The following is a 22,505-nucleotide window of genomic DNA, read 5'->3' as shown; positions in this document are numbered from 1 at the left end:
GGAGGGTAGCGCTGGAGCAGCGGCGTGCTCCGCTCAGCGCTCGGGCGTTTTTCAGACAGTGAGCCAGATTAGCTCGCGAGTCTCCGTGCCGGTAGCCGTGCTGGAAGCGGAGCTGAGGCCGAGCTGTATCCACAATGAAACAAAAGCGGTCCGTGTGTCAGAGAGAGCGCCGCTAATAAACAGCCGTACGAGCGGACGAGGAGGCTGGAGCTGCAGTTAATCACAGAGGTAAGAGGAGAGGAGTTTGGATGCATGGCTTCCTGACTGTAGCTAACTGTCTGTACGCGACGGAGCTGATGCTGGGAGGAGGGAGAGGAGGGGAAGGAGCTCTACAGCAGCGTGTTTGTTATTATCGCCCTGAGCGCTGTGTGCGTGAGAGAGAGGGAGCTCCGCTGAGGAGAGCTGGAGCTGAAATCGCTCGCTCTCCTCCACTTCATCAGCTTTGGACAGTTTAGTGGAAACCGCATGCTAAACACATAAATCACAGACTAGGGTGTTCATTTCAAAGCACTCTTTATTTTTACTCTTTGTGGATGTGGGAGGTGTTGTAGTCTCACTGTAGGGCTGAAGAGACTTTTGTAGCTATCATTGTACTTGCAGGTGGAAACTTTTCACAGCCTGTCTGCTGTCTTCATCTCCTGGGCAGGTTATAAAAATATGGAAATACCTTTCATGTATTACATGAAACAAAACGGGAAGTCACAGCATCTTTACAAGATGAAGACTAACTTATTTTATTTTATCCATATTTTGAGTAGGTACTACAGTAACACTAGGAACAAAATTAATCTAAATCTTTACAATTGCTGTTCTGCTGTACAACAGCTGTACTAGCTAAAACACTACAGGATACTATACAGGTATCACACGAGAGCAATACAGTAATATTATACATAAGCCTAAGTGAAAATATTATAGATTTTATTATTGTGTTATTCTAGTTTTATTGAAATATTATACAGCACTATAGAAATCATATAGTTTCTTATTGTTTTGCTGTAGTTTGTTTTTATTAGAGAATTTGCCAGTCTGGGAAAATGGTTAGTACTTCACAGAGCGATGATTTGAGTGATTTCAAGGTTGATTAAATTGATGTTTGTTTATTTATTTATTTAAGTAGGTAATGTGTTCAGTGCACATTGAAATATCTTTACATCAGTTATTGACATGCACATAGCAATATTGTACATTATGCCATTACGAACAGTTGCATGCAAAAGTTTGTGTTTCCCTGATTAGATAGATAGATAGATAGATAGATAGATAGATAGATAGATAGATGGATACTTTACTGATCCCGAAGGAAATTTAGCACAGGCTCCATGTCCTTCATATTACAAAAAACAGTCACTGAAAAAGGAATATAAACATACAGGTTAAAGAAAAAGTGAGAAAAAAGTGCAAAAATAGTGCACAAAAGACCGAGCTACTGGAAAGGCTGCCTCTCACAGCGGCACCGGAAGAGTTAGTGATTAGTCATTAAATCACATGTTTTGTTCATCCTCTACAGAGAACATGTTTCTGCACATTTTAATGTGCGGTTACTGTTTATTTGCTGAGCTGTATATATTGTTCCTGGTAGAGGAACATATTTTCACATAGGAAGTCAACAGAACAGGTTATTTGACTATTGCATACAAACGGCGAGTGAGGGGTCTGAGATGAGTGCGGAGATAAGAGTTCACCCGTGCACTCAGAAGCTGAGCTCCGTGCTGATTGAGGGCTGACAGGATCTGTGGACTTCTGCTGGTACATTAATTTGCTCAGTGCTTTGCTTTCTTAAAAACAAAAGTCTGATGCCATAGAAGAACAACATTTGACTCCCTTTGATTTTGTAAAATCAGTTGTATTGGTGTGAAAAACCTGTTTTAAAAAAACTTCAGCTTCTTGAAAGAACCCCTTAACTCCTTAAAAGGCCTGGGCTCGGAGTTTTATTACCTCTTCTTTTATAAAACTGGAAATTGGAATAGAACCTTTACATTGTCTGAAGGTTATTTAAACCTTTTAAAGGTGCTTTACCCCCAGATCTCTTTTTCAGACATAGTTTTTTAGGGAGCCAAAGGTGGTTCTTCTGTAGCACAGCTCAAAGGACCATTTATGTCACTTGTTTTTTGAAGAGTTTAGCTGCCCTGCGCAGGCTAATGGTAGCCATCTGCCTGTACGTCATATTGATTGTTCATGTGCTGCATTGATTTCTCTTTAGTGGTAGATTTTTCTTTACCTGGAAATCAATGTGATGTAGTGCAGTGATTAATTATTGATAGGGGATCTACATTGGGGCTCTAGTGAAGTGAACTCTAAAGTGAAGAATATTGCCTGCACAATCAATTGACTTTATAGGGGTCAGTGGCATACATGAGTTTTTAAGATCCATTTTTATTTATTTGTCTACTGTAGGAAGGTGTTGTGTAGGGTCTAGTGTGGACATCTCACAGTCCCTGGAGTAGATTTGCATTGCATGTTCATTATAAGCTACACTGACATTCACATGACAGCCACAACATAGATGCTTCACTTGGCATTTTTTAGCCAATTATAGCTCTCTGCTCAATGTGACAGAGTTTCGGGATTGTTTTCACGCTTCCTTCACAGTTGAAAGTATGTGAAATATTTTCTCAGTTGTTGAAAGTCTAGCCATCTGTTGTATCAGCACTACATGAGGGAATTCTACTTTTGATCATCATAAATGATTAAAAGCCTAACAAAATAGGTTATTTGCTCATGTTAAATGAGAAGCCATAGAGGACAATCGTCACCTCAACTTCTGTTGCTTTTACAGCAGCGTTTCAAAAGTTCAAGCTGACTGTTGGCATGATGATTTGAGTCATTGTCACTGATATGAAAATGTAGCATACATTATTACTGCAAACTGTGGAAGCATGTCATCACTGTCATAACAAAACATCCTGTCTCTGAAATGCTAATGTAATAGGAGAAGGGAACTTTAGCGCTGGCATGTGCTGATATAAAAAAATACAATATATTTATTAGGGATTTTTTGCTCCAAATGTGATCGGCAACTAATGAATCATTTTCATTTTGGTTGGTCTATACTGCAATTTTCTGATGTAAATAACATGAGGCAGGTAAGTGCACTCACACTGTATTTGTATGCTGCTGCCTCACCTGTATCAAAAGGTTGTAGCATAATTATGCATGGCTTATTGAGCCAGATTATCACAATATTCTATTTAAGCAAACACAACACACAACAGCTGGGCGATATGTGAATATATACTATTATTGTGATAAATTATGCCACAATGCAATACACTTTTCTGAACATATTGTGGATATCATCAGTGCTTGTAGACACTGACCAAGTGCATGTTTCATCATAAAGAGAGCAACATTAGTCTTGTTTAACCTGATGTGGTGCAGTGCAGCTAAATATTGAATAGAAATCACTATGTTCACAGTTTTTGAAAGGATTTTTAGTGCTAGTGGTTCTTTTTACTCAGCTCAGTGATCAGATGCAGATGTCTGAAAAAAATCATGATCCATCATGTATTGTGAAAATCTCTTGAAGTATTGTGATATTACATTTTTGCCATATTGCCCACCTCTAATGCAAAATAACACATGTGCAATCATATGCAAAGTTTTTTTTTGGTTTTCTAAGTGTAAATAAGTTAACACATTCTTTTCGGGGAACCAACTTAAACATGACATTTTTCTGCTAATTTATTCATTTATTTGCTGAGTAGAACGTTCTGGAATAGAATAGAACATGAAGTAAAACATTTGTCATAACTGTTGCACAACCCATATTTTATGTTTTATTGTCTTCAACATGTTAAATTCAATTATTAAAAATCAACAAAACATGTCATTTGACTGGGGCATCCAAACTTTTGCATACAACTGTACGTACATGGCCTGAATGTCATTTTTTAATGGATGTAATTTACAATAATGTGTAATTGGCAATTTGGGGATTTTGACTCTTTGTATAATAACGCAGCAGTCTATTCATGTCTGGAATCTAATGGAAAGCATAGCATAGCAACTTTTACTGTGAGCTATGAAGATGCTCAGACCTATAACATTAAAACAGCGGTGCAAAGATCAAGTAAAATGTGGGATCACAATAGAGATGCGTCCTAGGGTCTTTGCGTAACCAGAGCTGCTCTGCATGACTAAAGAAACGGCAAGTTGTTTGACCAAAATGAAACACCATTATTTTTAAGTATCCTTAATAACAGCATAGTGATCTGAAAATCACAGTATACCTTACGGTTAATTAACAGCACATGTGTATTTTAATGTATGTTGATGTAATGTGATTTTATTCCAAGTACCTGTGGACAGTTTCTGTCGGTCTATTCTTCATGAAGTGCTCACATCAAGTAAAGATTAGCTAGTGTCAAATATGTTTAAAAATAGAAAGAAAGGGAGAAACTGTGGAACCTTTAACCATGTCTTTAATGATCCATTTCTGGAACATGTGTATAATAACATGTCAGTATAATAGACTCATCAGTTTGCAATGGTTCTTACTGAGGTCTGTCACCATCATGCCAAAGTTTGATTACGCATGGCTCTGTTATCTGGTTCAGTTAGACTCAGTTCTGCTTCTGAATCTGAAGATCATTTTGGTTATTTTAAAGTGAAATAAGGCATGTTGGTTGTGCATGTTGTTTCCTCTCTAGCTTTATTATTATTTATTTATGTATTTGTTTGTATTTAAATAATAAATACATGAGTTATCTATTGTTTATGTTCCATTACCATCCAGCCATGGCATGTATTGAATGAGACTATTCATGTCCAGCTCATTCAGCTGTGGGCTTTTATAGACAACTTATGATATACAATAGCGAGAGCAGCTCCACCAAACCACTCGGCCCTGTTTGATATGCCCTGTATTTTAGTTAGAAAAGAGAGTTTAAAGACACTCTCTCCCGTTGTATTCTTTGTGTTGACAATGTGATGAAATTTGCAGTAATGAAGCACTTTCTGATGTGTTTTCAAAAATGCTAAATGTTAATGTAGTGGCTGAGTCATTACTTTTACAGCTAGGATTCAAAGGCAGAGCACTTTCTTATAAGCGGCTCCAGTGATTTTGTAAATGAATGCCTGGGGTTAAAATACTCGAGTGCCCCATCACCTCTTTGGTGGCCTCACAGAAAAAAGGAAATGATTAAAAGCTTGTTGAAAGTCCTGCAGCTCCGAAAAAGGCCTTAATTGGGTAATGGCTTTGCTGATACGGACAGAAAAGCCTTAAGGGTTGGGTAAGTGTTGCAGATCTGCAGATCCTGCTCTATCTAATGGATCTCCCAGCACAGAATAGACCGCTGCATGTATGAAATGGCACAAAGACCGGAGACTCTGCATTCACTGCTGTGCTGATAGCTGTCTCTCTCTGAACTGGAATACATTTGCCAATGTTTGAAATCTCATGCTGTAATATAGACGAACAGGTCTGACGCTATGATTTTTGCAGTCGTCTGATTTAGAGATGTAGTTTTCTCAGCTGATTTACTCACAGGTGAAGCACTGAGGTTTCTTTTTAGATTAAACGTAGTAAAACATGTCCAGTGGACTTCCATTGAAAGCTGTTCTATTTAATATTTAGAAATCTCTTTTTGTAATATTTGCTTTAGTTTTGTAGTCCCTGGGGCTGATTTTTCTTTCTCTACTTTATCATTCATTGTTTTGTTAACCACAGGAATTCAACAAATAGTCAGATATTTTCATTCTGTATCTCTTTTAGCAGGAGCTGTTTGGCTGAGTGAAGAATACCTCTTTCTACTGTGATGTGCATCCATCAAAGACACTGTGTAGTGAGTAATTTTGGAATATTTTTCCATTTTGTGTCATTGAGGAAATTTTCTACACAGTAGATTAGTTATGATATTAAAACCACCTCCCTGTATCTACATTCATTGTTCATTTATCAACTCCGCTTACAATATAGGTGCACTTTGTTGTTCTACAATTACAGACTGTAATTGTAAGAAACAGACATCGGTTTCTCTGCATGATTTGTTAGCCCCCTTTTACCCAGTTCTTCAATGGTCAGGACCACCACAGAGCAGATGTTATTTTGGTGGTGGATCATTCTCAGCACTGCAGTGACACTTACGTGGTGGCGTCTTAGTGTGTGTCGTGCTGGTATGAGTGAATCAGACACAGCAGTGCTGCTGGACTGAGAATAGTCCAGCAACCAAAAATATCCAGCTAGCAACGGGCTGTTAGCAGCATCCTATAACCACTGATGAACTAGGGAATGACCAGCACAAACTGTGCAGCAAGAAACATCTACAAGGTGGACCAACAAGGTAGGTGTGTCTAATAGAGTGGACAGTGAGTGGACACAGTGTTTAACTGCTGCACTGCTGTGTCTGATCCACTCTTACCAGTGCAACACACACTAACACTCCATCACCACATCAGTGTTACTACAGTGCTGAGAATGAACCATCACTCAAATAATACCTGCTCTGCTCTGATCCTGGGGGGGTCCTGACCACTGAAGAACAGGGTAAAAGGGGGCTAACAAATGACGCACATGATATACAATATCTGTATATAGCTTGAATAATATTCACTGCTCATATTTCACTAAAACAAGTAAAAAATGCTTGAAAATGCTTACATTTGAGCTTTTTCTGACTGTCACTAAGGATTTTGAAGGTAGGGCCACAGGTCAGATTTTATAGTTTGAAAGCTTGATGCTATGGCTGGCCAGGCTCCTGTGAGCTGTGTTGTTTGACAGTGTTATTGGTGAGTAGAGCCGGTGAGATATCATGCTGGGAGCCCTGCTGTGATGCTGTCTCAGAGGGGGGGTTGCTGCTCCTTTGCCTCTTAGCTTCAGACAGCCTAATTGCCATGTGTCAAGATGTATGGACACAGATTACAGGGAAAATTCAAGTCAAGGGAGAAGTATGTTGCAATAAATATCTGTTTTTGGGAAAAGGTGGGCGCAACAGCACCTACTCTGCATAGTGTGTGGAGGTAGTTGTGATTGTTATGGCCACTTTGCTCACATCAACTTTATGCATGCATTTTTGTTCTGGTAGACAGACCCATTTAGATATGTCAAGAGCAGCTTTCTTATTTCTTACTAGGGATGCACAATGATATCAGAGTCATATAGGTAGCAGTATTTTTTTTACGTGCAGTTGTAAATGGTGCTATTTTCTGTAATCCTAATCCAGACAAATGTAGTTCCAATCTAAAAATGAAAAAAAAATTCTAATGTTAATGTATTGTGTCCATAATGTACATGAAATATAGGATCTTGGCATCAACCCACAATTGCCACATTATTGCATGTCTAATTCTCACCCTGTCATTTCGTTATACAAGAGCTGTGCCTGTTTGTATATTAATTTGTTGTTCATTACCAATGTGCAATCAAGACAAGTAGAGCCTCCAAACAATTTCTACAGGTTAATGATCATTTATCCTAGAATTGTGTCGAGGAACATTAGCAGTTAACCACAAAACCCTGCTTAATTGCAGATTAAGTGGCTGGGTCAGTGCTTTGCTGTGCTTTGAAGATTAGATATTAAAAGGTACATGTAATGAAAAAATAACCTTTTCTTGTTTTTTTTTTTTTTTCCTTTTAGGAATAAAAGGGTTTAATGTAGTATGTAAACATTTTAAACATTAAGTTTTAAAACATACCATTCACTTCTCAGTCTATTCGGTCCATGTATGGAAACTAAGCTGCAGTATCAGCTCAATTTGAATTCATTTTTTTGTGATGTCATGAAAAACCAAAGCATTTACAGACATCCGCCATTTCAGCCCACAGCAGTTTAGATACGTCCATTCACACTGAAGTTATAAGGAGTATTTGAGGCTATATTGCTTGTTGAATGCTGCACAACACAAGGAGGCCAATCAGAACAGAGCTCATTTGCATTTATCAGTCCTAAAGAAATAGTAATGAAAACAGCCTGTTTAATTCTAAGGGATAAAGAGATGTTGGACATGGTCATATGAAAGTATGTAATAAGCCTGGAATATTAAGGGGTAGAGTACAGTATATTCAGCGAGGGCTTGGTTTTGTTGGAAGTACTGAGACTTCGTGAACTAAATAGATGAGCTGTGATGATATTGGAAATGCTGTAATATCAGAAAAGCTTTAATATGTATTCTTGTTAGTTAATGAAATGTAATAGTTCATCATTTCCAGAAATCTTTATGAGTGTAAACAAATGGCCCAGTGGACTTCAGTAGTAGTTAATTAACTGATAATGAACTACTTTCATAATTCCAGCCATTACGTGCTCATTGTGCTCATTGTGGTGAACGATGGTGGCCCAGCAACATTTGTATAGTGAAAATATATTCTGAAACCCCTTTTAAGGTAGACTTTCTGTAACCTTGCCACTGCGTTTTTGAGCAAACGCTTTTCCTCCACCTTGTAAATTGTGTGTGATTGTATAGGGATACGACCCATGTAAGCCGAAATGTCTTCATCAGTATTCATAGGTCATTTCATGTTGGTTCAGTTCTCAAAGTGAACTTGTCACTTGACTGAAGACTGGCAAATTACAAAGTAAATTTCCTGAATAACCTCTGTTAACCTTGCACAATTGCTGTGATAGGCAATCTTGATTATATATAGGCTATTCCTATGTGTGTTTGTTTATTTATTTATTTATTTAAATGTGCATAGGCGAGTGCATGTGGAATCATACCCGAGTTAGTTATTCTTAAATATGCAACTTTTTTCAATGGAGTTGAAAATCCTGCATAAGTAGTTGTCTCTCGATAAGCAATTTAAATAATTTTTTTGGGCAAGCAAATAAATTGTTAATCAAAATATGCATCTAATCAGACACTTTTTGTCTGAGGGCCATAATATCTATTCTGAGTTGAGTTGGTTTGCTTTGCTTGGTTGGTTGCTTCCATAGTAGAGTATAAAATCAATATGAATAGAGGGAATTTTTGCACCCCTCTCACTGTAAGGCTGCTGGCTAAAGGTTAATTGCTTTTGCTAATGTTATTGAAGCCCCTGTAAAAGTGGGTCATGTGCACTGCTTGAGAAAATGGCCTTTGTGAAAGAAGCTGTTTCTAACTCAATTCATGATGAGACTGAGGCGCTGCTTTGCGCTCACTTCTGCGCAGAAATTTATATCACATCCTTATTGCTGAATGGCTGAGTGTCGCTCAGGTCAGCTGCATCAGTTCATGTTTACTATAATTCATACATACATTTGTGTGCATTGCATTGTTATGTGAAATATGTTGTGTACAGATAGGAATTCAGACTTTTCTTAGAACCAGGTTTTGGTTAGTTTCTTAATGGATTAAACTCAGACACTTTTATTACATTTGATGGACTTTTATTCAGTTATTTAGACTGAAAACAATGCAAACTGAGTTTTTCATAAGCTAAGTAAGGAATAGAAGCCAAAGGGGTTCTGTTTTGTTTAAGAAGTTAATAAACTGGCATGATTTTGTAATTCACAGTGATAATGAGAAAATGGTGGATTAGTTGTATTTCTATATCTTTACAGTAGCTTTTTAACAGTAACTGGTGTTTTTTTGCAGTAACTGGTGTTGAAAATATAGAAATGTAATATTTACAGTTTGAACACCCCAGTCAAATGATGTTTTACTAATTTTTGAAAATAGGTTAATATATCCTCTATAGGGAACACACACACACATACACACACATACACACACACACACACACACACACACACACACACACACATTTCCTAAGCTGCTTATCCTTCTGGGTCTCTGTGGGAGCTGAAGCAAATCCCACCTGTCATTTGGTGGACTCATGTGGGGAAAAATATGGCATAATTCTATACATTTTGATATGCAATTTTTATTCATTTACTGAGTTTAACATATTGAAAAACAAACATAAATATGACATAAACATAAAGTGTAAAAGGTTCCATAACTTTTGCACAAACTATATATTTTTTCCCCCAAAAATGTTCCCAATATTTTAAGCAAATAAACAGTAATTGTACATTAAAATATGCAGAAGTATGTTCTGTGGAACATACGTCTGTGGAAAATATGTCCACTTACCACTTTATTCGCTTTTAGAAAATCAACAAAACATGTAATTTGAACAGTGACCAATTACAAAACATGTAATCTGACCAACATGTGTACCTACTTGGGCCGGAGGATAGCTGGCTGGTAGAAACAAAACAACGGATTAGAACTTGTCCATACTTTCCTCTCTGTTCATGTTTGGATGGTAGACTTCTTAAACCTGATGCTCTGTAAAAAGGCATAATGTTTGATTTAGCCCTGTCGAATGGCCAGTGCAGTGGTGTCAAAACAGGTCAGAAATATTATCAGGAAGATTAGATTTTATGGTTTATACAAAGCTTCAGAGTGCTAAAACAAGATCACCCACAGAGTTTTTTTGCAGCAAAATATGCAAATGCAATGCAAATTCCATAATGCATGTATTTGTAATTTTTTGCTGATGGTGCTGTTTCCCATAGATCCCCCACATCTCCCTTGTTAATGCTTGTCTCAGTCTTCACTGATGGCCGGCTTTCCTTAAGATGATGATATTAAACTGTTTCAGGCAATAGCATGATGTTCCTGCTTATAGAATTAACAGTGTGGGCAGAGTGTGCTTGGTTGCAGTAGCACATTAAATTGGTCAGCTGTGTTTTATACATTGCAGCAGTCATAACAGGGCCAGAGCCAACAAATACATTTTAAATTTAAACATGAAAGTGCTTTTATTATTTTTATGTTTTATTTGAGATTAGGGTTTAGATACCTCAAAAATTGAGAGCTATTCAAATTCTCTCTTCATTTTCAGTTCACATATATCAGATTGAATTCTCTAAGGTTTCTCCAGAAATCAAATACTTCTGCCTTAGCTTAGGCAGTCCGCCCCCACCTGCTCCACGCACGGAGTACAGTATTCGCTTCTGCAAACTTGAAAGTGCTATGATGTGTTCCATTACTCAGAAATGAAATCTAGCACACTGACAGTATGCAGAGGTTTGGGAAGCTTCCTCTGAATGAAAACACAACCAAGAGCTTTCAGATTTCAGCATAAGGCCTTTAAATGGAATGAAGCGGTAAATTAGTCAGTGTTGTGGAATCTGTTTGGTTGCAGATCACAGCTCTACACTCTCAAAAATGATGTGTTAATTAACGAGACCCTTTTTTGTATGATCTGTATTAACACAATGTATAATTGTGTTAAAATGGAATTCAAAAAAGCATTTTTCTAAATTTCTGCCTAATCCAGTGGTTGAGGTGTAAAGAAAGACTTTCAGTTTTGATGTGAAATGGTACATTATAGAGAAACTTATTGACTGTAAATTTCTTTGCAGTGCTGGTGATAAGAAACGGGTTGCTGTGTGTACTATACAGATATAGCCATTTTATTTTCTACTCAAAACAAGCACTGAACCTACATGTGTTTACTGAGTTTTTAATGTTGATAATGATAACATGGGGGACTACTGTGTCCTGCATGTGTCTGCCATGAATGGATTATTATTGTAAAACTATGTCTCAAGCATCATATTCAGAACCCTTTCATGTGCATAGCTTTTTTGTGAGGTAGCTTTTAGAGGCATTAAATAGTGTATAATAATAGACATCTGTTAACTATCAGCACCATTGTCAACAATTCCATCAATCGACATCAAACCAATCTGAAAAACTTTGTTTGCATTTCACTGATTAGGCTTTAAACAATTAAATACACATAGGTGTCCATTATTGTCCGTTTTGAGAGGTTACTCCACACCAAATTAAAAACATCACTTCTGTCACAATCAGTTACAGTTTCCAGAAATTTGACCCACTTCTGTCAAGCTTGTGAATTCATTTAATTTTCAACAGCTAATCCCAGGTTAGAACAACGTGATTACCAGTTTACACAGAAAGCCATCCATTGTTGGTTCTTAAAATTGACAGCTCAGCAGCTCCCAGATCATTTTCGAATGCACTGATGCATTTACATGCTCCGACCACGTCTTGTTTTTCAGACTGGTTCAGCTCTTCCATCTGGATCACTGCTTCCTGAACTCAAACTCCAAGTGCAAGTCATACATATGTATGTTGACAATTTGATGTCAACGAGCGTAGCCCGACCTGTGGAGAGATTTCGCTCAGTCATATATTTCTGCCAACTTTTTGGACAAGGGTCGAATTTGCATTGTAAGTCCAATAGGCAGTTGTTTATTACGGAATGACATGCAGGCAGTGAAGTTTCCTGGCCCAGCTCTAAAAGCGCTGCAGTGGCACTGAAAGGGTTAAACACGTGAGAGTGAAGTGCACTTTCTCTGAACTGGTCTAATAACCTCTCTGTGCCCTGCACTCTGTCTGACCCCACCACCAGTCAAGACTGGTAACCATGCGTGAAGCAACATGATTTCTTAATGAAATATTTAAGGTGGTTTGGGATTCCTTTTCCCCATTTAAGTGGAGTAAGGCTTTCTCTTTTCACTTTCACACTCTTGAATGAGCCATTCCAAAAGCTACTCGATGGTAAAGATAGATGAAAAAGTTATCGATTATTTTGTTTTTTTAATTTCCCAAGGATAATATAAAGTTAATCGGGTCATAAGGATTTTTATAAAGGACTCATTGAAGGTATTATTATTTAAATTATGTGATTATGCGTAATACTATCTGCGCTGGAATTAGAGAGTGGGTGAATAAACTTCATCAGAATGCTTTGCTTTGCTTTTTCTTTTGGTATCTTGGAAATGCAGATGACATATAATGTGCAAATCTGCTTTATCATAAGTTAGCCCCTCTAACCATCAAAAAGAAGGAAGCGTGAATGCCAGCGATTGAGGGTAATGTAGAAGATTGTCGTAGCTGCTTTGGCAGTGCTACTGAGCCGGGTCTGCTGTCTTGTCTTCCTCGATTACTTGCTGTGTGCTTAAGTGGCTGTGGCAGGGCAGCTGGAGGATTGGCGTTGTTTCAAAAGTTTCCAGCTGATCAGGGTTGCCAGGTGTAAGTTCACCAGTTAGATATGTGTAGTCACAAAAAGCCTGCAACACTGGCGCTGCTTGAATTTGGCATTCTTGTATAAATCTGCAATTCTTTGCCTAAAGGTATTCAAGTTAGTCTTTGGAGTGCTGTCTTTTGATGTTATTCCCTGTTTAACTTGTTTGTGTGTCCTAACAGTTGCAGTTTTATCTTCCTCTCACTTCCTTCCTTGCTCAGTTCTGCTCGCAGCATTATTCACATAGTAGTGGCCATGATATAAGGTCACTTTCCTTGCCCTGGTAGAACCAAGTCAAGGGCCAGCAAATAAAGCGAGAATGATTTATCACACAGAACCTTTAGCTTTAAATATATCTGCAAAGATGTGTTTTTCTGTTTCATGGCACAGAGACAGCAGACAGGCCTAAGCCTCCGTGACAGTGTTGAGGTTGATCTGGGCCAGGGTGAGCTGTGGATGCATCTGCAGCCCTGCACACTCGCCTTGACCTGAGCTCACAGTAGCGTGTAAAAGGTGGCTTTATGAGCACTCAGATCAGATTACGGCTGAAGAGCATGGCCCTGGCATGCATTAATCAGAAAGTGTCCTATGTAAATCATCAGCAATGACCCTAGCTAGTATTTTATTACGCTTGCATGAACCACTGACCGCTGCACTGAGAAACAGTGACTACAGCACTTACTGACTGAGACCTGTTACTTTTATTCTCCTTTTATTAGCATACAGCGTACACTTTGGAAGCCTGGCATTGGAGGATTATCCAAAGGAAAATAATCAAGAGTTAAAGTTTTAAAACACTTTAATGTTTTAACCTTTCCCGACATACCATTCACTCTCCTCTCTATATTCCTCACGAATGTTTTTGAGTTTGTTTTTTTTGTGATGTCACAAAAACCAATGCATTATTCAGGCTAGTCTACTCATTCACAGTGAAGTGATATGTTTTTCGGTCTGGACTGATTTTTGAATGAGGCAAAATACAGGGCAGCCAATCAGAACAGAGATCGTTTACATATGTCTTTAAGACACAATAACAAAAAATAGGTATAGGGTTGGAAATTGTGATCTTTTTTGGTACATGAAACCGCACAAACGTCACAATTGGTACCTTAGAGAAACGTATACAACAGTTAGTTCTGGCCGCGCAAGCTGATTGGTTGAGAGGCGTTCTAACTGTGCTGTTATTTCGCCATAGCATCACGGGTTTTTCACGAACACTGTATCACTCCACTGAGACGCCTTTGTTAAGCAACAACTTTGATAGGAGGCGCTCAAGCTTTGCGCACAAACAAAAATGGATAATTTGAAGGTCACACTTGACCGACAGTCGATTTGGTCAGATTCTGAAGATGAGACTACACTAAATTAACAACCTGTCAGTTTGTGTGAGGAGCTGGAGAATGAACTGCCAGCTGTGCAGCGAGTGAGCAGAGCTCGTTACTGTGACGTAGCAACAAGCTGCTTGTTGAGGAACTATTAATTTGGCGGAAGGAATTGCTAACATTAAAACATATTAAATTCCACATTCCTTGCCCAGTTAATACGTCTGTTACTTTATTTAACTGTTGTATAAAAGCAATATAACACTTGAGGTCTCGTGTTATCTCTATAACATCACGTGATGTTATTTTGCGATAACAAACTGCCTCTCGTGTTCTGCTGCTTAAACATAATATGCAAAAAAGGTAGGCTATGGGCCTTTCAGCCATTTGCATACTCAGAAAGATGTAGTTCAACACTTGCCTGTTAAAGAATGACTAATCATTTGGACCTCTTTTCTGTTTTCTACATTGCACAATAGAAATAATGAGCTTAAATGAGTGCACTGTTTTTAAGCAGCCTGCAGTATTGCACTGTGAAATCTATAATGCAAACAGAGCCCGCATGATATTTTTATTTTACCTGCTTCTAGAAAAGAATGCTAGAAACAAGAAATATTGGCCGTTTGTTTATTTTCATCGCTCAATCTTCTGATATTGTAGGTGGTCAGTAGCCTGATAAGTGCATTATGTTCCTACACATAGGATCTCATTGCTGCAGTCGCACAGCAGAACCTCTTTGCTGACTAGGATGTTGATTAAAGCTGACATTGGGATAATAATGCTTTTCTGGCCAGCCAGCTGGACAGGTGTTGCTGACGGTATACTGTCTTCCAGGGAGCCAGTCCTTTTTCTCCTTGTTTTTTTCTCCTGTGTTTACCACAGCCACCTCTGTATTTACTTTCTAATGTTCTAATGTTAGTTCTCATGAGCCAGTCTGCATGGACCAGTCTGCATCTTCCAGAAAAGAAGGGCATTTTGTATTTACTGTGTTGAACTTTGTATTACGGAGTCTACACTTAGAATAGTGTGTGTTACGCAGTATACACTTCATTAATATTGTAAAAATTTGTTAATAGGACAGTGGCACCCAAAAGTATTTGAACATTGGCCTCAAAAAGTATTTGGATACTTTAAAATTGTTAAACTAAGTGACATTTATGTTAAATAGACCATTCCAAAATTCCATGTTTTCTTTTGGGTAAATAATTCTTCAAAAGGCAGCTGATGCATTTCAGATCACTCTCATTTGAGCAGTTTCTTTCCTGAATTCTGCAGGTTTGCCTCAAAAATATGTTTTAACACTTCTGAGCTCACAAACTAATCAATGAACACAAGCTCACCATTGTAAGAAAAACAGCCCCAGACTTTTATGTTTCAGTCACTGTGCTTTGCAGTGCTCAGCTCTCTTCACAGTCTACTGTCAGTTTTATATTGTGCTAAAAGTATTTGTCTATGAAACAAATTTCACTTTGTTGAACACTTTATAAGGTAACTTGAAGAGCTCCATTAAAGTGTACCAATTATTAAATGGCTAAAGTGTCCAAATAGTGCTTGGAGAAATGGTATATAGTGAGGGTTGTAGGAATAGTTCAAATTTACACTGTTTTCCTCTTACGCAATTGATCAGCCAAGACATATTGAGTGTCCAGTTTGCTTCTTTATCTTAGCACTGGACCTATAAGGCTAACAGTGCTAATGTTGCTAACAAACACTAGAAGTCAACAGTCACCCAAACCTTTCTGTAAATATGTTCCTTCATTAGTATTGCAAAGATTTGACAGGACAGTATGACATACTGCAACATACTTTACCTTGTAGCCAAAGGGGTTAAAGATCACCTGAGCGAGAAGCAGAATGCTACTAAATTTAGTTTTGCATTTCTGCGTTCTTTCTCATTTAAATAACATTTTGCCACTCACTCGCCAAAATCTTTAAAACACCGCTATTGCAACCCCTCTAGAACCATGTTGAGATGTGGGTCGTGGCATCCAGGATTAGAACTTAACATTAAGGATGCCTCATAGCTCCATAGCTCCAGCACTAAACTCAAGAAGCAAAATTTGGACACCAAACATGTCTTGGCTTCGGCTACATCTGGGATAAGGTGAAAGTTAGGTAGATTTGAGGGCCGCCAAGAGGAGTTAATGAACATTTGAGGACTTTTTTTCTGTTTTTCTGTTCATTTTGAGTTTACACTTAATTAATTTTATTACTTTATTTAATCAGTCCAGACTTTGCATTTGTTTTTTTATAAGTCTGTGTTCTGCTGCCTGCAGGTGGATTATGAATTATATGTCAAATGAGGAGCCTTAACTTGTTTAATGAGTGCGCCTTTGTGGCTTGAGTTTCTGCCAGCTCAGAGAATTAAGAGACTTCCAACTGTGCTCTGTGCTGTGGTCTGTGTGAAACCAGTGCCCACTGAATTGTTACTGTGATACAATGTGGCAGTTTGAAAAAATACAGTCGATTGGTTCTCTGCTTCAAGTGGTTTCTAATTCTGTGCTATCATATTCATCTTTGATATGCATGAGTTGATGCATATATATACATATATACATATATACATATATATACATACATATATATATATATATATATATATATATATATATATATATATATATATATATATATATATATATATATATATAAGCTTTGCTGAGCAGTCCAGCCTCTACATTCAGTGAAACGATAAAGACGCAGTTTATATAGTTTCAGTGACAATTGAACCTACTTTCTTGAAATGGCCAGTTAAACGTTGATTGTGTAGAATCCTTTAGATGAGCTCATGCATGCGGATGCATATTTAAATTCTTTGCACACTCCTGCTCTGAACAGCATGCCACTTAAATTGCTCAGTAGATGAAAAACTTCCTCTGAAATATTTAGTAGTGTGCATTCATTTAAGCCAAGCAGCCCCACCACCACCCCTAATCCCCCAGTTCTCAAACACTGGAGTGGTTTATTATAAGTATTTCTAATTTTCATTCATTCATCATTCAGTTTGTCTGGAGCCATAGAATGCTCCCATTAGTGTGCATGTGTTTGTACGTGACCTCATTTGGCCTGTTTGTGTGTGGCGCCCTGCCAAGCGGAGCAGAGGTGGATGAAACAATAAAACATGTTGTGAGATAAAGTCTTTATGGCCGTATATTAGCCACTTGTTTATCTTTCCTAATAATCTCTGAGACCTAATTTTCTGGTGAAAAGAAACAAACACTAAGTCATCGGCTAAACCCTGGAGGTTTTTCAAAGATTTTGGCATTTAGAAGGCCCAGTGTTCATAATAATTGTGCTAGAAAAAGAGCAGTAAATGAACGTTGAATGGCTCTGTTGTAAGGGTGGGTGATATGGCAAAAAAATAACACTGTGATACTGGAGTATACTTTCATGGTACATGTTACGTATTATCATACTTTATTATGCTGAACTTTGCAAAGAAGTTGGAGCAGAACAAGCACCAGCAGAACAGTAGTGCCACATTTTTAAAAGTCTGTGAAAGAAAAAAAAATGTAAAAAAGAACAATTTGAAAAGAACGGCAGGTAAAATCAAACAATTGTGCGTTACAATGTCATTACATTGTGCACCCTTACTTTATTGGCAGGATTACTCTACTGTAGACGATCTTCACTTGTAGTTTTTTGAAATGTCAAGACATCAACTATAATAATAATCAGGAAAATAATGTTTTTCGGGTGACTTTTGGGCAGGTTTCATTTAAGAGCTGCTTCTCAAGATCTCCAGCAAGTCCATGTTTTGCTTCTATTTCAGATGCAGACACGTCATATACAAGTGATCAAGGGCTGCTGAATGGTGATTGACTGTCTCAGGTGTATTAGAATAAAGTGCACTGGTTTGTGCTGCACTAGACCCACTGATCTATGGTATAATAGTCAAATTTGAGTTTGGAGACCACCATGCGATTTGAAATGAAGCCCATCATGTACTTTCAGCAACAGCAGAAAACAAGAGGGAGTTAAGTTAATTGATGCAGCTCATGCAAGCCTTCCTCTCTGTAGTGCTCAGAGGGACTGCTCTGTAGACTGTGATAGCCAAGGTCAATCTAAGTGCAGTAGGCATCTTTCCCAGGTCTTTAGGGAGGCTTCTGGTGCTTTCTGCTTACAGTCTTGTGGCGCCCATGCATTAGTTGTGGAGCACAGCTAAAAGGGAGGCTCAGAGCAGAAAAAGCTGACTGTGCTGCTTAAAGAACATAGCAGGGTTTTAGAGCAGGGTTAACCTGAACTGCTTGATACTGTACTGAGAAACAAGGCCTGCATTCTAGAAAAGAGGCTTAGCACTGATGAATATATTTTCTGCTTGTTTTCCTGCTGCTGGAGGCTGAGATTCTCCATCATCTACGTTCACACATTCTTGATTTAATTTTAGTCCGGGGTTCAAACGACCAACCATACGATCTGTGTGTTTGTTCCTCATACAGATTTTCTCTATGCCTTTGGGTCCTGCACGCTGAGTGACAAAACCAGCCTCTTTGATTAATTTTTTGCTTTGTGAAATGCCCGCGCTGGCTTCACACAGATGGCTAGCTTTGCATTTTCATTTCCTGGTGGACTGGAGCAGACCTCGCTCGCTTGGTTCCTCCAGCGGGCGAAAAATGGCTTCTGCTGCTGCAGTCAGATGAGGACGGGCTGATAAACTCACTCCTGTGGACTGAAAAAGTAAGGTGTAGAAAGGCAGTTTGGAGTCACTCTATAGCTTTAGATAAGCAAAATGAAATGTGCTATGTAGAGTAACTTGGGACTGGCCTAGTAACTCCTGCCAGACTTTGCATGGACATTGCTAGACATTGTATCCAGCCCCCTTAAATATAGCAAGATAGTATCTATATTAATAGCATTTCATTTCCCCAATATTAATATTTCAGCTTTCTGCATTAGAATTTAAAGATGTGAAATGAGTCAGTGTCCGATAAGAAGTGCTTTACAGATTGATTTAATTTACAGCACTGTGCGAAAGTCAGAGATCACCCTTCATTTATTTCATTTCCAGTCAAAATGGCCATTAAATACAACATATTAATTTTTCAGCATCAGGAAAAGAGCAGAAAACATATTTAACAGAAAATTACACAGAAGCTTCAATAACCAAATATAAAATCTAATTTTCAGTATTTTGTGTGTCCAACTTTTTCTTTTATACTTCCAGTCTTTTCAGGAGACTCACTTCCAATTTCTCAAAGAAATCTGCAGGATGTTTTCCACACGTCCAGAGTTCAGTCGTAAAGTCTGTTGCATTTTCTGTTTCACTGGGTTTTTTAGATCTAAAGAAAGAATGGAGCTTGATTTTATCCTCTTTCTGAAAGATAAAAGCTTTAAATACTATTTATCTGATAGTGACAGTTACCAGGCCTTGCAAGGTTGTGAGTTTAATTTTTTCTGTATCTTTTAATATTTTTTAAGATCCAATTTTGGAAGTTCCTTTTTCACATTTTTTTTTATTTTTCATTTCCTTATGCAGTTACATTAACTTACATTTGATCTCCTCAGAATTATCCCCTGAAAATTGTATAACTTGTCCTTAATAACCATTTTAATGGAAAATTAAATAAATAAAGAGCAGTTTCTGACTTTTGCACAGTACTCCACTGTTAAAGTGGTTTAGCAGCTCAGATTTAGTGGTTCAAACTGATTTCAAGTATTCATGTGAGATATTTGAGAATTTCTTTTCTTGGCAATTCTGTGTTGAAATCAGGACTGATTGATTATTGTTTTTTAGTGAATCTGAGGTGAGTATTTGCTCAGGTTATTATGGAACAGTATAGTTTGAGGGTATTATGAATGCATGTTGAGTGATGAGTTATTATTTAAATTTGACTAAAGTATGAGTGGCTGAATGATTTAATTCCATGAGGAGCACTGGAGGCAAAACTTAGTAATAAGTGTTTAGCAGTGTGTGCTTGTGTGCAGCTGCAGGAAAAAAGACATTTCCTTATCTTGGAACAGACAGTGTAAGTAGTAAGGGTGAGTGATATGGTTAAAAAAAAACAATACAGAAGATGTGATCTACATAATGATAGTTTTTCTGAGGCAGTAATACTGTTAAAATCTATGAGTCCAGTGATTTTTGTTCAGAGTTTCACATACTTTGCTGTAGTAAATCCAGTTAAGCAGGGCCAATTATGCTGCCTTTGTAATGAAACATGCAGGTTGCCAGTGTTCTTTGAAGAAATGATTCAGCAAAAATCCGTCCATCCATCCATCCATCCATCCATCCATCCATCCATCCATCCATCCATCCATCCATCCATTCATCCATCGTCATCCGAGTCCGGGTTGCGTGGCCAGCAGCCTAAGCAAAGAGGCCCAGGCCTCCCACTCCCCCATCACCTCCTCCAGCTCTTCCGGAGGGATACCAGCTCTCCTCCTCCAGCTCTTCCAGAGGGTTCCCAAGACAGTCGAGAGATATAATCCCTCTGATGTGTCCTGGGTCTTCCCCAGGGTCTCCTCCTTGTTGGACATGTCTGGAACACTTCCCTAGGGAGGTGTCCAGAGGCCATTCTTACCAGATTCCTGAACCACCTCAACTCACTTCTCTCAACGTGGAGGAGCAGCGGCTCTACTCCGAGCCTCTCCCGAATTGCCGAGCTTCTCACCGAATCTCTAAGGGCAACCCTGTGGAGAAAGCTCATTTCGGCCGCTTGTATCCATGATCTCGTTCTTTCAGTCACTATCCAAAGCTCGTGACCATAGATGAGAGTTGGAACGTAGATTGACCTGTAAATTGACAGCTTCGCCTTCTGGCTCAGCTCTCTCTTCACCGTGACAGACTGGTTTAGGGTTACTGCAGACGCTGCACCAATCTGCCTGTCAACCTCTCACTCCATCCTTCCTTCACTCGTGAACATATTTAAACTCCTCCACTTGGGGCAGGAATTCACTCCCGACCTGGACAGAGCATTCCACCCTTTTCCGACTGAGGACCATGGTCTCAGATTTGCAGCACCTCAGAGGTGCTGATTTTCATCCCAGCCACTTCACACTCGACTGCAAACTGCTCCAGAGAGAGCTTGAGGTCCTGGCCTGATGACGCCAACAGGACCACATTATCCACAAAAAGCAGACGTGAAATCCTGAGGCCACCACACCAGGCACCCTCTGCCACTTGGCTGTTCTGAGAAATTCTGTCCATGAAAGTTATGAACAGAATTGGTGAAAACGGACAGCCCTGGCGGAGTCCAACCCTAACTGGAAACCAATCTGACTTACTGCCGGCTATACAAACCAAGCTCCTGCTCCGTTTGTACAGGGGCTGAATGGCCCATAACAATGAGCCCCTCACCCCGTACTCCCGGAGCACTCCCCACAGGATCTCCCAAGGGAGACAGTCGAATGCCTTCTCCAAATCCACAAAACACATATGGAATCGAGTACGAGGACCCTGGTGAGGATAAAAAGCTGGTCCAGTGTTCCACGACCAGGGCGAAACTGGCATTGTTCCTCTTGTAGCTAAGAATCGACTATTGGTTGGACTCTCTTCACCAGTACCCCTTCATAGACCTTACCGGGTAGGCTGAGAAGTGTGATCCCCCAATAGTTGGAACACACCATCCGGTCCCCTTTTCTTAATAAGAGGGACCATCACCCTGGTCTGCCATTCCAGGGGGATATGATGTTCATGTGATGTTGCAGAGGCGTGTCAGCCAAGACAGCCGTACAACATCCAGAGCCCTCAGGAATTCCGGGCGGATCTCATTCACCCCCGGTGCTCTGCCATCAAGCTGTTTTCCAACCAACCATGGCTACCTCAGACCGAGTGATGGACGGACCCTCAATCGGATCTCCAAGCTCTGCCTCCTCTAGGGAAGGATCGTTGGTGGGATTGAGAAGATCCTTGAAGTATTCCTTCCACTGCCCAATGATGTCCCCAGTCAAAGTCAGCAGCCCCCCAGCCCCACTGTATACATTGTTGGTCAGGAACCACTTTCCTCTCCTGAGGCGCCTGACGGTTTGCCGGGACCTTCTCGGTGCCTGTCTTTCTCCATGGCCTCACCAAACTCCTCCCACACCTGAGTTTTTGCCTCAGCAACCGCCGAAGCCGCTACCCCCTTTGCTCTTCGGTACCCATCTTTTGCCTCCAGAGCCCCACAAGCCAACCAGGCCTGATAGGACTCTTTCTTCAGTTTGACGGCTTCCTTTACCCGAGGTGTCCACCAACGGGTTCGGTGATTGCTGCCACGACAGGCACCTACAACCTTGCGGCCACAGCTCTGATCCGCTGCATTGATATTAGAGGCACTGAC

General features: G+C 39.3%; 1 protein-coding gene across 3 annotated transcripts in view; it reads left to right on the top strand.

The window, feature by feature from the left end:
• The window catches only part of LOC108441727 (kelch-like protein 29), a 125,015-nt gene continuing 102,510 nt past the window's right edge, over window positions 1-22,505 (top strand). Inside the window, exons 1-2 of one of the 3 annotated variants that reach the window (XM_037541768.1) lie at window positions 1-228; window positions 5,720-5,786. The gene's annotated coding sequence lies outside the window, so the exon portion shown is untranslated. Of the gene's footprint in view, window positions 229-5,716; window positions 5,787-22,505 lie in introns of all 3 variants that reach the window. The other 2 variants (XM_037541767.1, XM_037541769.1) reach the window with 2 other exon arrangements.

The sequence above is a fragment of the Pygocentrus nattereri genome, chromosome 10 (assembly GCF_015220715.1).
Source record: "Pygocentrus nattereri isolate fPygNat1 chromosome 10, fPygNat1.pri, whole genome shotgun sequence".
NCBI classification, from domain to species: domain Eukaryota; kingdom Metazoa; phylum Chordata; class Actinopteri; order Characiformes; family Serrasalmidae; genus Pygocentrus; species Pygocentrus nattereri.
Note: the sequence above shows the minus strand (reverse complement) of the source record. Positions and strands in the feature narration are given on the sequence as shown.